Below are 18,123 nucleotides of genomic sequence, written 5' to 3' on the forward strand. Positions count from 1 at the left end.
TCACACAGGATTTCTCGACAGGGGCTTCGTTTCTAGAGCAATAGATCTTGACTTAACTCTCTTTCTAATCTTCATTAATGATCTCCTAAATCACATTCTTGAATCATTCATAGACATTCATGCAGACGACAACACAATCTATGGCAACACTTCAAAGACCAGCAATGACTAAAATCTTTCCGATTCTCTCCCTTTTGATCTTAGAACATAGTGAAATGGGTAAAAATGTGTTAATTTTAATGCATCGAAAACCAAGCTTCTCTCCTTTCATCATAATCGCTCTGACCCCCATCACACCGCAATTAAAATGAATGGCTTTTGTCTTGGGGAAACAGCATGTCTTGACAAGCTTCTGGGACTGACCTTCACTACTGATCTGAAATGGAACCCATCAAATCTGTTGCCAAGATCACAGGAAAAATGGTTGGATCACTCTACCACTCTAGTAGGTATTTCACTGCCGATGCAATCCTCTATCTGTATAAGAGCCAGGTACACCCTAAAATGGAGTAGTGTTGCCACATTTGAGCAGGAGCTGCTCCGCGAATCCTATCCTGCCTATCCCTGGCTTTGAAACCTAGTAGCTGATGCCTTTTTCTCTTCCCTGCAACCTCTTTCCCACAGAAGAGATGTTGCGAGCCTGCCTCTGCTCTATTTTTATTTTCATGGCAAGTGCTTGACAACTCCAATCTATGGTTCCCTTTGCCAAACTTTCACAAAAAATACTTGACTAACTATGACCATTATATAAGATTATCGCTACTCTCTAACTGAGCCAAAATCTAAATGCAGATTCCATGAACAAAGCTTCTTTCTCAGAACTGTCCGCCTGTGGAACCCTGTTCTGCTGGCCTGCTTCCCAGTTGAATACAACGTGGTAGCTTTCAAATCCAATATAACCAAGTTCTTGTTGTCTACCCAATTTACACAATCAACGATTACTACACTACCACCTTACATTAATTAACCCTTATCCTCGAGTGCCTTTAGCGAAATACGACTATGGAATGAACATACTTCATCTCGAACAAAGCATGTGGCCCTCTAACCAGCTAGAAACCGAGCCGATTTTGCTTGATCTTTGTTAGTTAATAGATTTTCTTGTGTGTTGAGTATTTGCTTAGGTGGCAGAGAACTCGCCTCACATGCAACCGACTCAGGATTCAAATTCCGAGTTTGGATTTGTCTAGCTGATGAACCCAAATAAGTGCGAAACTCAACTCTTGAACTTCCGGTTTGTTGACTTTAATGGTTCTTGTGAGCTACGACGTTATTTTACTGTGGAAACAGTTATACAATTCTCACATTATATATATATATATATATATATATATATATATATATATATATATATATATATATTGAGATAGGGAGAGAGAGAGAGAGAGAGAGAGAGAGAGAGAGAGAATGAGACAAGAGTGTGCGTGTGTGTGTGTGTGTGTGTGTGTGAGAGAGAGAGAGAGAGAGAGAGAGAGAGAGAGAGAGAGAGAGAGAGAGAGAGAGGGGGGGATTCCATATAAACAAAATTAGATAGATAGACTTAGAATAAGACCGGTTCTTGTTTTTCTGAGCAATAAAAAAAAAGCCTCCAGAGTGAATTGAAAAATACTCCTGGGTTCGATAACATTGGAAAAAAGCGATTAAGTTAAAAAAAAAGAAATGGGTGATAAAAAAGATGCTGTGCCCTTGACAATCATTCAAAGACTGAATAGGATTTATTTTATGGCATTTTGAGAATATGACTGTCAGTTTAGCATCGAAAGAACACCCACCCCACACATGTATGTGATTTTTGTAAGTGGCCAATCTTTTTATTAGTCCCTCTCCTAAAATTATTTTCTCACTCATTCTATCAAATATATACAAGTGTATATCTTTTGTTAGTATACCGGCTGTTTTTACTCTATCTCCGTTGCAGGCGTTTTAGGTTTTGTTTGGTAAAATAATAATAATTATTAGATTTTTATACAAACAAGTACTTCTCATACAAATCATTTGCTGTGCTCTCTCTCATTGGTAAAAACAGTCGCCATATCTGAAGTTTAAATGACAACAAATCTCCCCAGATTTCCATTATTTTTTCCTTCCTTCAACATAAGTATGAAAAATCTTTCCAACGACAGAATATTATGGCAAATAGCACCTGAGAAGCTGATCAAACTTTTTGATCGATCATTCTCTAGCAAAATGAATTTGAATAAGAACATAGAAGATGCTAACAAGTCTGCTGCAAAGTAGACCCCTCTATTGATCTGGAGAACTTTTCATATTTGCTAGTGTCCTAAATCATAATAAAACTGCCATTCGCCTGTGCATGGAGTCTTATTGCAACATCTGTGCTGGTGCACTAATTACTAATCCTTCTGTTTTACAAAGTGTGCAGAAAAAAAGAAAGAAAGAAAAATGCTAAATATTGATAAGGATTGTAGGTTTTGTGAATACTTTCAAGAGATTAGATAGGCCTTCAAAACTTAATACACTTGGTTTTTATCTGTCCAGGTACTCCCTTATACTAGAAGGATGATTAAAGTTCATCAGATTCTTTCTTCAAGTTCACCAGGATCAGGAAAGGACCTTAACACGCTTCGGCACTTATGCAGTCACGAACCGCGCTGGAACAACGGTGTTATGTAGAAATCCATTCTTTACTGTTCTGTATCTTCATTGTTAATAAACCAATGCACCGCAAAAAAAAAAAAAAAAAAAAAAAAAAATTGGATCCAATTTGAAAAATTAAAAAAAAAAAAAAAGTAGAATATAATGGGCCAACTTACCAGAGTATAGCTGCCCGGGGGTGGGGGATGGGAGGAGGTGACGATGCTCTTCTAATTTCCAAAACGAACGATTGCTTTCTAGATATGCTAACAGATGGCAGTTCTTTTACTTCTTTTTTATGGCGGCTTCAAATAACCAAAACTTTTAGACCAATCAGAAAAAATGTTAATTATTCTATTTTTCTTATTCTTTAAAGTTTATTATCATTTATATATAGATGCATTTTTATTTTTAGTTTATATTTAATAAAAATATCAGAAATACGTCACTAGCGATTAAGTAAGCTAGTGTGAATTTTAACAAGATTCACATTTGGTGCCTGTCAGGATGACCTTAATCTGTATACAGAGTCGTTCCCAAAGACGGTGACATGAAATTGAGGTACGAGGTAGCGATCAAGCGCCGTAGACAAAACAATCAAACGATGATGAATGACGTCACGTTTGCGAGCGTAAGAAACGAAGTTTTTTCAGTTAGTCTCTATCAAGCAGCCATCCGACCGAGACACGTTCAATAATGTAGAAAATATGAATCTTCGACGTCTGTCCGTCTGCATTACTTATTTTGTTAAGTTAGAAAATAAATTAAAGAAGTCAACAATTAGCTATGATAACATTAGTCTTTGTCTTCGGAGTAAATTCTCTCCAAATAAAAACCTCGAAGAAAACTCAGCGGACGTCTTCCTTATGTTTTTCAGGCATAAAAAGGTTTTATTCTTGTAATTAAATAGATGAGACGGTTGGTGACCACTCATCAAATATGGTGAAGAGAAACAGCGATGGTGAAGAGAAAAGGAAAGCGTATAAAACATGATAATGTATAAACAACCGCATGCATAAAAAGCATTTTGTTATTGAAAATGTTATAGGGGTTAACGTTACAATTAGGTTTACTCTACTGGTAACAATTGGCTAGTACTTATTCTAGAGCAGCCATTCTCAACCTTTCCTCCATCAGTGACCGCTCGGTTTTATGGATTTATCCATTTACTCTCTACTCCCATACAAAAATTCATATTCATCATAAAGTGACAGAAAAATAAGAAAGCCAATGATTTCACAATTTCATTAACATTTGTCTTCCAACAGCTGATTGGCTAATCGGCATCTTGCAGTTGCTTAGATAATCTGCTGGAAGATGCCGACGCAAAGTTGCCAGAGATTGTGTCGTAAACTGGATAAGTACCAGTAGTTATAGTTTATAATATTATGCTGCATTCTTAGATTAATGTATAAATTATAAGGGGTATTGTTGCTTGGGAGAAAAAAATAACATCACCTGATGCAGTAGATCAGCCATTCTCAACCTTTCCTGCATCGTTGACCCCTAGCTTTTATGGATATCCCCATTTACCCCCTCACTCCCATACAAAAATTCATATTCATCATAAAGTGACAGAAAAACAAGGAAGTCAAAATCAAACTTTTTTATTGTTTAAGGCATTAGGTTTTGTATAAAAACAGTATTATACATTCGTATCACAAAAATAAAGAAAATCAAACTTTTTTTCTAAATAAAAAATTATGAAATTAATTTGTATTACATTTTTTAGACACAATCTGAAAAGAAATAATTATTTTTTAATTATAAGTTGCTTCAATTATCCCCCCCCGACTATATAATTTTTTTTTGCCATCTAGCGGTAAATTTACCTCTGGTTGAGAATCTGTTCTATAGATATATTGTTGGAAAACAGGAAATATTTCAGACAAGGGGTCATGAAGGGATTAACTTTGTGGAATCGTAAGAACCGTAACCAGACAAAGCGAATAATTATAGCACCCCCATATTTCCGGTATGATCACGTTGACACACCGGTTCCCGTTACATCACCGAAGTTAAGCAGCGCTGAGCCTGGCCAGTACTAAAATGAGTGACCATTTAGGATTTCCAGGTACTGTATGTGCTCTTCACTGATCTCCACATTGTTTCTAATCGTCCTGGACTTCTTGTCACGAGACTCAAGCAGTGTCGATTCAAGAGAGGTGTGGTCGGGGATTGTGCAACCTTTGCCTTATAGTTACATGCGCAGCTACCCTTACAGGGGGTATCCATTGTCTTTCGAAACTTAACGAAGGTTTCCACTTTCCACATATTCCCAGGATTTCTTGGATAAAATAGACAAATAGAAACGACTAAACTAAGAGCGCACGTTTAAGAGGGTTCAATAAATCAAATTAAGTAATATGATTAAAACATAAATATCCCCCCCTTGACCTTTCAGTTGTTGTCTGAACTAATCGAATAACTATAGATTGCTTTTGTTGTAGCTAACGAAATTAGTCTTGCTCATTGAATGCACATACGCATGATGACGTCGGCAAGCAACATGCGGATTTTCAGTGAATTAGAATACTTTAAGAACTGAATGATTTCATAGATTTATCTTGACGATGACCTTGTGCCTATGCAAAACTCTTATTATGTAGCCCATGATTTTTAAATATATAAATAACTAGCAGGCCGCCCGGCATTGCCAAGTCGTAAAATACGCATAAATATTATATTTCAATTCATTTCAGGTTTTCTCGGGAAAATCAGATCATATGGTATCACTGGAAGAATACATAACGTAATTAAACCCTTCTTAAGTAAGAGAAAAATACAGGTTGTCCTCGACGACAAAGATAACATTTTTTTTAAAAACTTTTTTTTCCAGAGTTTAATCCACGAAGGTAGTATATTCTCGTCCCGTCAGCCATAGTCGGGTAGAAATCTTATTTAATTCGTAATTGCATTCTTAGTATGGTCTGCACTGAGGATTGAAATTTCAACCTCCAGAAGAGTTTCACTTAAACTGAATTTTACCAAGTACTTAATTTGTTACATTACGGGTCCTTGCGGAGGTTACATCCGCCGAAACGTTGTGCGAATAACATTCGAGATGAGAACAGAGGTCCGAATAATCCAAATAATACAGACATTTTCGTTAACTTTACTTTATACATAAAAACATTGTTTGAATTATTTGTTTTAATTCTATTGTAAACAAATTAACATCTAACCCAGAAACGCATCTCTAGTGAATTCTAAAAAAAATAGTTTCATCGCAAAATCTTTCTGAAATGCATATATAAATGAAATAAAGAACTTTGTATTTTGAGAGTTGCATTTAAATTTTTTTTAACCTCTTTCCGATCATCAGAAATTGTAGATAGAAAAAAAAAAGTCGGACAATTTTCGTTTTGAATATAAATCGGTTTATTTACGAAATAATATTGTCATTTTGCCTCCCTTCTGTCTTTCTCTTTCAATTTTATTTCATACATGGGTTTTATTATTCAAATTAATCTAATGCGTTTATTGATTGGTTTTTACCTTGTTCCATGACGACCTTAGTTTCTCGAGATTTCCTTCCCGCAAAAGAAAATAACGGTTTTGGAAAATAAGTAGACAGAATGTGGTATTTGGTATACATAATGTGGTAAGAATAATTAAAAACAAACAAAAAAGAAACAAAACCAGATATTTCATTTAGCCTTAAAGACACGCAAGAAATAGTGAAAATACTGTAAGAAAAGATTTTACAATAAATTAATATATATAAATAAAACAGTAGATGTATGTATGTATGTGTGTAAATATTTAACTGATAAACCATTAAACTACTGGTCATATAACACTGAAATTAACAGGAAATGGTAATCATACGCCAAGGTTTTTTTTCAAAGGAATCACTACTTATCAAGGCCAAGAGGCCACTCCAGGATAAGAGTTAAAGAGTGTACAGTGGTCAAAAGGACAATATCATAGTAATCGTTAAACTTGTAAATTTGGTAAAATTGGATTACTTAAGGAGAACGGCTGATCAGGAGCTTGTTTATATTGGACTTGAAGACGACTATATTGTAGTCAGCTGGAAAGCAAGCAAACGGAAGAGAGTTCCACAGGTGTGCCGTTCTAAGAAAGAAGCTTTGTTAATGGAATCTACATTTAGGTTTAGGCACAGATAAACAGTGGGGGAAATTATTGGTAGTGTTTACAGTCAAACGAGTGTTTCTCGTAAATGTTTGGCAAGGGGGACCATAGATTAGAAGTCAGGTGAGCTATTGCCATGAAAATAACGATAAAACAGAGACAGGCTCGCAACGTCTCTTCTGAAAGAAAGAGGTTGCAGAGAAGAGAAAAGGGCATCCCCTACTAGGCTACAACGTCTATTCTGAACTCTGTCAAGGCAAGATAAGATCTTCCTAGCAGCTCATGCCCAGATGTGACAGCAATACTCCATTCTTGGACGAACCTGGCTCTTATATAAGTAGAGTATTGCATCAGCATTGCATCTACTGGATCGATAGAAGAATCCCACCATTTCCCCAGCAACTTTGGCAACAGATTTGATGTACGTATTCCATTTTAGATCAGGAGTAAGGTCAAACCCAGAAGCTTTAATGAGTAAACTCTTTGTTTGGATCGATCAATAACTCATGCATAAATATGCCGGCAAGTAAAAATGCAAAATGTTCATTTCAACTTGCCTACATATTATTATTACTTTTGCGCATGCGCAAATTCATTCATAGCTTGAAGTGGGTTAATTTGAAATTTTTCTTATCTGTCTACTGATAGTTCAAACGAATAGGGAACGCGGCTGGAGCGCTAAATGTTTTGGTTTCGATTCTATCGCATAGCACTCAAGTCATTTTTGTTTAACTTTTGGAATCAGCACTCTATATTAGGCACAATATAATATTCAGTAGAGAATTGGTTCTGTAAAAATAAATACGAAATCTGCACCAATTAAAATATATTTAAGCGTATTTTATCTCCCCGATAGTAAAAAAATACATATATGTAAACAAAACAAAAAACAAAATACAACAAAACAAACATAAAAACCAAAAAAACCAAAACAACAACAACAACAAAAACAAAAACAAAACAAACAAAAATAATATTTCTAAATTTCTGAGATGATGATTCGCATTATTTGTATTCTTTGGACCACTCTTCCGTAAGGACGCATGGCGTAATGGATAAAGTACTTAATAAAATTCAGTTGTAAAGTTACACTCTTCTGGAGGTTGAAAATTCAATTCTCAATGCAGACGACACTCAAAATACAATTGCGAATTACTTAGGACATCTACTTAGTCATGGCTGACGGAATGAGAGCTTGCTACACCAGTGGATTAAATAAAGGGTTCCATTCAAATTCCGTGAAGATTCCTGATTTTGACAAAGATACACCTGAAGAAGGTCGGAGGTTACATCGACTGAAACGTTGTGAAATTAACGCTCAAAATAAAAACCGTTGTCCAAAGAATCCAAATAATACGAAAACAAACACACAGACAGTTGGTTCTATACCATTTAGTCATAAATAAAAACCAAACACTTAACTTGCTGAACCGAATTCAAGAGATGGCCTGGACCATTACGTTCACGTTCAAACTAATTGCTTTGAACTATAGGTGAAAAAGCATTGCTAGTTATATCCTATTAACAACTCTACAGAGGGATGATTTCAGTCAGATGAATACTAACAAAGAGACGCTGTACGGCAATCCTGTGAACTTTTAGGGCCCCAGTTGTGGGAGAAGATTCTTGGGGGTGAGCCAGTTTTTGTCATACTTCTTTTTCTTTTTCTACCCCATTTCCCAACACTTGTGTGTGTGTGTGTGTGTGTGTGTCTGTGTGTGTGTGTGTGACGCCGATATTATCAAGTTGTGAAAGAGTTAAGTAATTGTATATTTGTGCTTGTGTTAGTGTCCAAATGTGGATCATCATCATCATCATCATCATCATCATCATCATCATCATCATCATCATCATCTTACACAGATATATGGTTGAATCAGGAACATTATTACCGATGCACGGTACTTCCTTCTGTGGAGTCCATTGTGGCTTGCATATCCTTTTAGAAAATTCCAAGATTCCTTCTAAAACAGAATAGGTTGAGGTGAAATGGAACGACTTAGTATCCTACGAGCTGAGTCCTGTTGGGTTCATAAAACCAGTTTTATTATGGATGCTTGCAAACTTGATTTGATCCCTCAAATGAATAAACGATTTATTGTGAAAATCAATACAAAAACAAACAAACAAACAAACCTAGAATCATCCAAGATAACTTGTTTAAGAATGACAAACAACAACAACAACAAAAAAAAAAAAAAAAACAAACTTATGTTGATCATCATCGTCACCATCATCATATCGTATGCATTCCAAAATTTTATCCTCGGCATTGATTTCCCAAATATTTTTCTAGTCAGAATTCTTTCTAGAAAGACGAGATACTTACGGGAGAGATTACGCGAAGGTTGCGAACATCTTAAATGAAATTGATTTTTGTGGAACGAACTGGATTCAACCTTGAAACGCCCAGATAGTGAGTCCATGTCAGTAACTACGACCACCGTCACCTCCCAAGGTGTGGATGATAATGACTGTGTGAGAGAAGAGAGGGGATGAGAGTTGTCATAAAGATGCTTTGTCCTGGCTCAGAATTTATATTGAAGCAAAAAATTTGGCTTTTTATGCATTCATGGTGGATCAAAACGGCAATTCTAATAAATTCAGAAAAATGCATCTGATTGTTCAATGCCGGCTGCGAGCGTTCAATAAGTAATGCCCCTGACCCACTTCCCATAGCAGTAGAGCAAAGAAACTTGGCACAGTTATTAGTCTTTCTCTACATAGGAATCACACAGAGTTATGCATTTCTCCCATCGTTTGATGCAGCTCTGGAGATCGTTTTTGTAGAACACCCCAGGTTGGTCCTCCAACCACGACGTGACTCCAGAAATCCAGGCTGCATCATCTGGGAAACGCTTTCCTTTCAAAAACAGCTTCATAGCGAGGAAGAGGTGAAAGTCAGAGGGTGCAAGGTCAAGATAGTAGGGAGGATGGGGAAGGATTTCATAACCAAAAGCCCGTGTTTCTGATCTGGCGACATGCGAGTTGTGGACTGGAGCGTTGTCCTGCAGGAGGAGGGTACCTTTTCTGATCTTGCCCCGCCTATTGATTTTGATAGCTTCCCTTAATTTCCTCAAAAGCGAAGCATAATAGGCTCCTGTAATTGTGGTACCCTTTGCCAGGAAATCTGTCATCATTACTCCGTCCTGGTCCAAGAAGAGTGTGAGCATGACCTTGCCAGCGGAGGGTTGCACCCTTGCCTTTTTTGGAGGTGGTGAGTCCAAGTGCTTCCATTGCATTGAATGGGCTTTGGTCTCTGGATCATAGTGATGGACCCAGGTTTCATCCTGTGTAATCAGACTTATCTTCTTGGCACATCTCCAAATTCATCCTCGAGCACTCGACGAGTTCTCGCTTCTGGAATGGTGTGAGCAACCTGGGAATCCATCTGGTAGACACCTTATGCATATGCAAATGGCCATGAATGATAGTTTCCACAGACCCTGTACTAATCTTGACATCTTGAGCTATTTGGCGAATAGTAATGCGCCGATCTTCCAAAATGGCAACCCCAAATTGACGGACAGATTCCTCATTAATGGCAGAAGGGGGGCGACCAGGTCTGGGAACTGTTTCCACAGACTTCCGGCCATGTTTGAATTCACAATGCCAGCGTTTTAAAGATCATATGATGGGGCATTATCACTATAAGTTTCTTTCATTTCATTAAAAGTCTCCTGTGGTGTTCGTCCTTTCAAATACAAAAACCGGATCACTGCTCTACATTCATACATTCAACAGGCTTCATTTCACACCTGACTCAGTTCAAACAGCTATAAAACAGAAACCACAATTAGTTCAGAGCTGTAATTTGCCACATAAGCCGTAGAGATATAAATCATTGCAGATGCAAAATTTCAGCTAGATCAGACAACTGGAAGTGGGTCAGAGGCATTACATATTGCACGCCCCTCGTAATGTAGGATAAATTTATCGTATTCAATTTCGTTTGGTTTCTTCAACAAATTCAAGCAGTTACATGAACACCCCGTCTTCAGAATTTGTTGACTAATGAAAACCATACAATATACAGTCAAACTGAGAACCAAGTTTCACCCCTATTTCGCCAATTACGGTTTTGGTAATTTCCTGAATATTTCTAACTTTTGCTTGAATTCATGCCTGGAGATTGTGTGAATTTTCCCAGAAACGCATATAAGTTTTCTTTGCTCCAAAATTTATATTGAAATAAAATACTGCTCCACGACTTTCCATAATATACAACCAGACATCAAAGAATGGGAACATTAATATAGCGACATTCGAGCAATCAGCACTAACCCGTCTCCAACTTGGATACACGATTATTATCCACAATTACACATAAAAAATGAAGATACGCCTATGTGTTATGCATATAATGAACAATATGACTGTGCGTCGAACAGATACCACAATACTTAATTCTTTGCACACCATCATAGCAAAAGTGCATACCAAATTTCAGCTAGATCGGCCCAGTATTTTCCGTTCTTATAATGAGCTCGTTCTACGTGCTTCATGCCAAACTTCTAGAGTAAACATGGTATTGTGGTTACTAATTCATATTAATCACTAATAGTTCTTAACTGTGCATCACACGGATGCCATGATACATTGTTCGCTGCACTTTATCATAACAAATGTCTATACAAAATTTCAGCTAGATCAGCACAGTAGTGTCCTAGAAAAAGTGGAATGAACAGACAGTCACACTAAGGAGAAATATAACAGTGATATAAAGTATGTATTTCTTTTTTTTTTTAAATTATTTTATTATTTTTCCTTTCTCATCCCAATTATCATTTTAAATATCGATCAGCGCATTTCTGTAAATCATCAGCAATTAAGTTGTAATTGGTCGATTACGCAACACTAATAATTGATTGGATAAATCGATTCTGTTGTTTGATACTCAATAATCAAATTTGTATCGATTGTGTTAATGATAGAAACATAATTTAAAATGGATATTTTTCAATAACAAACAATTAAAACAATTGGAGAAAAAACGGAACAAAAAAAAAACAATAAATATTTTATTCTCTGTTTTGCAAACAATATTACGAAGGTATACTCTGTCTCCCCTACATCATTAATAACAATAGATTAGAGGGACTCCATGAAAATTCCACAGTGTTTTTTTTTCAGCAATCTGTAAAATTTACTGCAAATTATGATGCTATTTCTCTTGAAATAATAGATAATAAAAACATCAGGAAGAATTATTATAAAAGTGTCGACAATACTTTTGTTTTCTTATCATATTTGAAAAATAAACAATTTTAGCTATGAAAGCCGAAAGAATGTATTCTTAAACACTTTTCTTTAAGTGAGATAGAATGTCCTCCCCCTATTATATAAACAAACACACACACACACACACACACACACACACACACACACACACACACACACACACACACAGATTAGAACAACATTGATACTGTCGATTTCAAATCCGACAAAGGGAAACCGGATGATCAGGCGCTATTCCTTTTTATCGAATTTGAAACCGACGGTACGGTGTTGTTCTAACTTTATGTAATACATGTATAGATAAATATGATGTGGTTTTTGAATTTTCGTAATAATCAAGCACTCTGCTGGGATTCTTTCCTACTGATATCTCTCTCACACGCTCTCTGTCTCTGTCTCTGTCTCTCTCTCACACACACACACACACACACACACACACACATATATATATATTATAACTTTATTCAAGACAAAATCATAGTAGTTTAATAGTGTACAAATAGAACTTCTAATGCAATCTATATAATTATAAAACTCAAATGACCTTGTAACGATGTATGTAACCCACTTTCCGTTTTATGACATCCGGTTGCGCATGCGCGCATGACCTGCGCACTGAAATATTATTATTTCGAAATTATTATTTAACATGGGAAGAGTGGGGGTTAAAATAACTTAAATGTAATACAGAAGTGAACGATGTAAAAAAAAGCAGATAGTGTTAACAATTGTTTATTTGGATAATTTAAACGCGAAAAAACAAAAAAACAAAAAAACAAAACAAAAGAACAATTGCGACGCTGAAACATTAACGTTATTATTTCGAAATTAGTATTTAACATAACTCAAACGTAATACAGAAATGAACGATGGGAAAAAAAAGCAGATATATCAAAATTTGAATTTAACTATAATAAGTATTATGGTATCTGTTCAGTGCACATTTACCTATAAGTATGGCCAACCACTTATAATTCTGTAACTGTAAATTTTTTTTTCAAAAATAATCAATTATAATAAACAGAACGACTCATAGAAATCTATATATATTCTTTTTTCATTTTAATATACTTTCATAGAAATGTTTCTTTTATGTAAAAAAACAAAAAACAAAACTATTTTCTTTACGTCACAAGTGTCACGATCATATATGAATTCCATAGCTAATATAACATACTGACCCAACGGGTCACAGGTTGTCTAGTATCATATACATCTTAGTTATTCGAGCACATACTCCATATTTGACTTCAAAAACACTCTATTGACAGACAATTGTTTCTGCCCATATTAATATTTATACAAAAATATTGGAAATATTCAGAAATATTCACGAAGAGAATTCATCAATATCTATCTATCTATCTATCTATCTATCTATCTATCTATCTATCTACAAAAGTGAAAATGTGCGTGTGTGTGTACGTATGTATGTTCGTCTGTCTGTCTGTGTATATTTCCTTCCACAATAACTCTATCAATTTTCGGTCTACAGACTTGAGATTTGACATAAGGGGCATTGAGATTTAGGAAAATTTTTGGATCGGTTTTCGGCCAGAAATTTGGCCGTTAAGGGGGTCAAAGTTCAACGATTTGACCTTTGAAAACACTTCCAAACTCCTCGGCCAATTTTGCGTCTAAACACTTGAACTTTTAGATATAGGTTCTTTGGACATGGATCTAACTTTATAATTTGATTTGAATGCTAAGGGGTTAAAATTGAGTTCAAAGTTAAAAAAAATATGACCTTTGCAGTATCTTTCAAATTAATCGGCCAATTTTTGAAAGTTTGACATCGGGCAAGCTTTTTAATTGGGTTTGGGCTGGAAATTTGGTTGCCAAGGGGTCAAAGTTTAAAAGATTTTACATTTTCGGTCTCTAGCAAACTATTCAGCCAATTTTGGGTCTAAACATTTGAAATTTTATGTAAAGGGGACTCAGACATGCAGCAAGCTTTTTAATCAGTTTTTGGGCGAAAGTTTCGCTGCCAAAAGGTTATGGTGGAAATAGTTGACCTTTGCAGACCCTTGGACCTAAATACTTGAAATTTTAGATGTAGGTTACTTGGACATGGGTCAAACATTTTAATTTGATTTGAGCCCAAAAGAATAAATGTTAAGGTGGTCAAAATTGGGGTCAAAGTTTAATTTTTTTTACCTCTGCAGTCTCTACTAACTTTTCTCTATAGTAGTTAAGAAAGCCTATTATATAGAAAGGCATTACAGTACATATACACACTTTTTAATATATAGATATGCACATAAAGTTATGAACAGTTTATAGGCCCTGAGCAAAGCCGGGCCGAACTGCTAGTATATCTATAAAAGTTAAATTGTCTGTGTGTGTATGTGTATGAGTATGAGTATGTGTGTGTGTGTGTGTGTGTGTGTGTGTATGTGTGCATTTCCCTACAAAACTACTTTGTCAATTCTCATTCTACAGAATCGAGATTTGACATAAGGGATATTTTAATCGGTTTTCGGCCAGAAATTTGGCTGTGAAGGGGTCAAAGTTCAACGATTTGATCTTTGGAAACTATACAAAACTCTTCCGCCAATTTTGGGTCTAAATGCTTAAAATTTTAGATGTAGATTACTTGGACATGGATCAAACTTTTTAATTTGATTTTAGCCCAAAACAATGAATTTTAAGGGTGTCAAATTGAGGTCGAAGTTTAAAAAATTTTGACCTCTCAGCCAATTTTTGGTGTAAATATTTGAAATTTTACATAAAGTGTATTCAGCCATAGGGAAAGTGTTTTAATCTGTTTTTGGCCGAAAATTTGGCTGCCAAGGGGTCAAAGTTCAAAAGATTTGACCTTTGTGGTCTCTAGCAAACTATTCATTCAATTTTGGGTTTAAACATTCGAAATTTTACAAAAAGCGTATTTAGACATGCATGAAGCGTTTTAATCATTTTTTTGGCGAAAATTTGACTGCCAAGAGGTCAACTTTGCAGACTCTACGAAACTCCTCCGCAAATTTTGGGTCTAAACACTTGAAATTTTAGATATAAATTACCTGGACACGAGTCAAACTTTTTAATATATATATACATATGCACATAATGTTATGAACAGTTCATAGGGCCCGAGCAAGCGGGGTGAACTGCTAGTATATCTATAAAAGAGAAATTGTCTGTGTGTGTCTGTGTGTCTGTGTATGTACATTTCCCTACAAAACTACTCCGTCAATTTTCAGTCTACAGAATCGAAATTTGACAAGGGGTATTGAGATTTGGGAAAATCGTTTTAATCAGTTTTCGGTCAGAAATTTGGCTGTTAAGGGGATCAAAGTTCAACGTTAAGGGAGTCAAAATTGGGGTCAAAGTTTTTAAAAAAAATTGACCTCTCAGCCAATTTTTGGTCCAAACATTTGAAATTTTACATTAGCTTTTTAATCGGTTTTTGGCCGACAATTTGGTTGCCAAGGGGTCAAAGTTCAAAAGATGTGACCTTTGAAGTCTCTACAAAATTAGTCAGTGACTGAAATTTTACATTTTTAGGGTATTCAGACCTGCAGCAAGCTTTTTAATCAGTTTTTGAGCGAAACTTTGGCTGCCAAGAGGTCAAAGTTGAAAGAGTTGATTTTTGCAGACTCTACCAAACTCCTCCGCCAATTTTGGGTTTAAACACTTGAAAATTTAGATGTAGATTACCTGGGCATGAGTCAAACATTTTTATATATATATGTACATATGCACATAAAATTATGAACGGTACATAGGGCTTGAGCAAAGCCGGGCTGAACTGCTGATATATATATGACAAAAAGGCTATATACCAAATTTCAAGATGTTGTTCATCTTAACGTTTATTTCTTTAAGCATCTAATAATCTAATAAGTTGCCTTACTAAATGGGTGTTTTTGATCGAAGCTGGTACATCCTTAAGGGTGAGGCTTATAGAGTACCTTTCGAAATCTCTCCAAACTGGTCTATCAATTGGCATTTATGTCTCACACCAACCAATCATATTCTTGTGAGGAAGAACCCACATTTACTCGTATTCATTACATAAGCTTCCATATTTACTTACCCAGGTTTTTGCTACAACTTCATAATCTTACGAGACTGAAGAACCCAGGCACACAGCCAATTTGACGCACAACTCATACAAGAAAATTTTCTGTGGAATTTTTAATGTTTATGTAGCCTTTATTAAGTCCATGTATTAATCTTATGGACTTTTTTATTCGGTTCATATTTGATAGCTAAATTTTAGTACTTTATACGAAAGTGTGGTAGACATGAAAGAATCTTATGTATAGATGGTGAAAAAGTCGTAAACTACAAAGAGATTTAGGTCTATAGTTAAAAACAATTAGTAGCCATTTTGCATGACAAATAAATGTAAAATATGACAATCAATGTAATAATAATAATAATAATAATAATAATAATAATAATAATAATAATAATAATAATAATAATGGCTGATAAGATACAACGGATAATAGTAATGAAAACAGCTTAAATATTAAGGAAAACCCTTAAATGCAGAGACTAACACACATGAACTACAGGCACAAGCCGAACATACAGAAACTGCTAGAGATCTAAAACACAAAGGAACGTCGCATGGAATCATTAAAACTGAAACGGTACAATTATAATCTACCCCCCCGGGCCCTTGCCTTCCCTATTATTTTTGTATGGGTATGTTACCATAAACTAACACCGCACCAAATAATCAGGGAGCGTCAAGGAGGATGGAAAAATCGAGGAGAGAGAGCACTAGCCAGACTTGCGCTGGGTGAGTGCAAAGAGGACTGGGACCCTGGGAAGGCTTTTTGCCACCCAAATTCCAGTGAATACCAATGGTCGCTGCCAACGAAAAATCAATGATAAGCGGCTGTTATGATAACGCAAATTAATCTGCAAAGCTTATCGAAAAAGGTGCAGCGTACTGGAAATTTGGGGAGACTTGTTGTCACTCAGGCCCCAGAGAACGTCAGAAGTCGTTCTTAAAGATAAATATTTTATGATGACCTGTGTGACTACTCCTAGTGAGTAAATAATAATAATAATAATAGTTGTACATCTCCGGCGTTGCCCAGGATACAATGAAGTAATTTTAGTTTTTAATTTGCAAATTTTTATTCTATTGTTCACTTTGAAAGGAAATTTGTTGATTTTTATTTTTTAAGTGATTATTTAAAAAGGTTTTATTTTAGCAGTTCTCCGGACCGAACTAAATATTTAAAAAATAAATAAGTACGTAAGGATACGTTATGACACTATTGTTCAACTTTAACGAATAGACGAGGAAAAAGTCAAAAATTTCAACTGATAAGAGATTAAAGTCTGTCGTAAAAACAATCAGTGGCTATTTTGAATTGTAAATAAATGTTATCAATAAATATGACAATAAATGTCTTAAGAATAATGATACTAGCTGTTGATATCCGGCGCTGCTCAATATAGAATAAAGTCATTTTAGTTTTTAATTTGAATTGTTCGCACATTTTTTTTTTCAAACTTAAGACTAGCAACAATTATATCATTTAATTCGAAAGGAGTAATCCTCCTTACTGATTTTTAGGTGATTATTTAAAAGTGTTTCATATAAGCAGTCATATGGATCGAATCAAATAATTAAAAAAAAAAGTACGTAATTATCTTAAAAACAACACGGTACAACAATAACAACTGAAAATAGTTTAGCCACAAACAAAACATGATTTGTCAAGCTTATATCGTATTTAAGAAAATCCGACAAAGTAATTTTATATGCTAGATAAATAATGATTATGTTACTCTCGGAAGTTTTCTATATACTATCGTGATTAATGAGCGAATATACAAAAATGTTTGGGATTTTCTTTATCATCGTCTTACCCATAAGATACAGATTAAAGTACAATTTATAATTTATAATATATAAACATTATGAATTTAAAACTGACCTGGAACGTGTTTGAGGGGTAAATTAATACTAATATGTCTAGAAGATCAATTTTACAAACGTGTTTAGAAGGTCAATTACAATAAATATGTTGAGAGTCTTAATTCTTACAAATGTGTTCAGGAGGTCAATTTATACAAACATGTTTAGAAGGGCAGTTATTAAGAACGTGTTTATAGGGTCAATTATTACAAACGTGTTAAGAGGGCCAATTATCACAAACGTATTAAGATGGTCAATTATAACAAACGTGTTGTTAGGCTTAACTTTACAAACGTGTTAAG

This window comes from Euprymna scolopes, chromosome 7 (assembly GCF_053919585.1).
Source record: "Euprymna scolopes isolate OS-2025 chromosome 7, ASM5391958v1, whole genome shotgun sequence".
Taxonomy (NCBI): Eukaryota; Metazoa; Mollusca; class Cephalopoda; order Sepiida; family Sepiolidae; genus Euprymna; species Euprymna scolopes.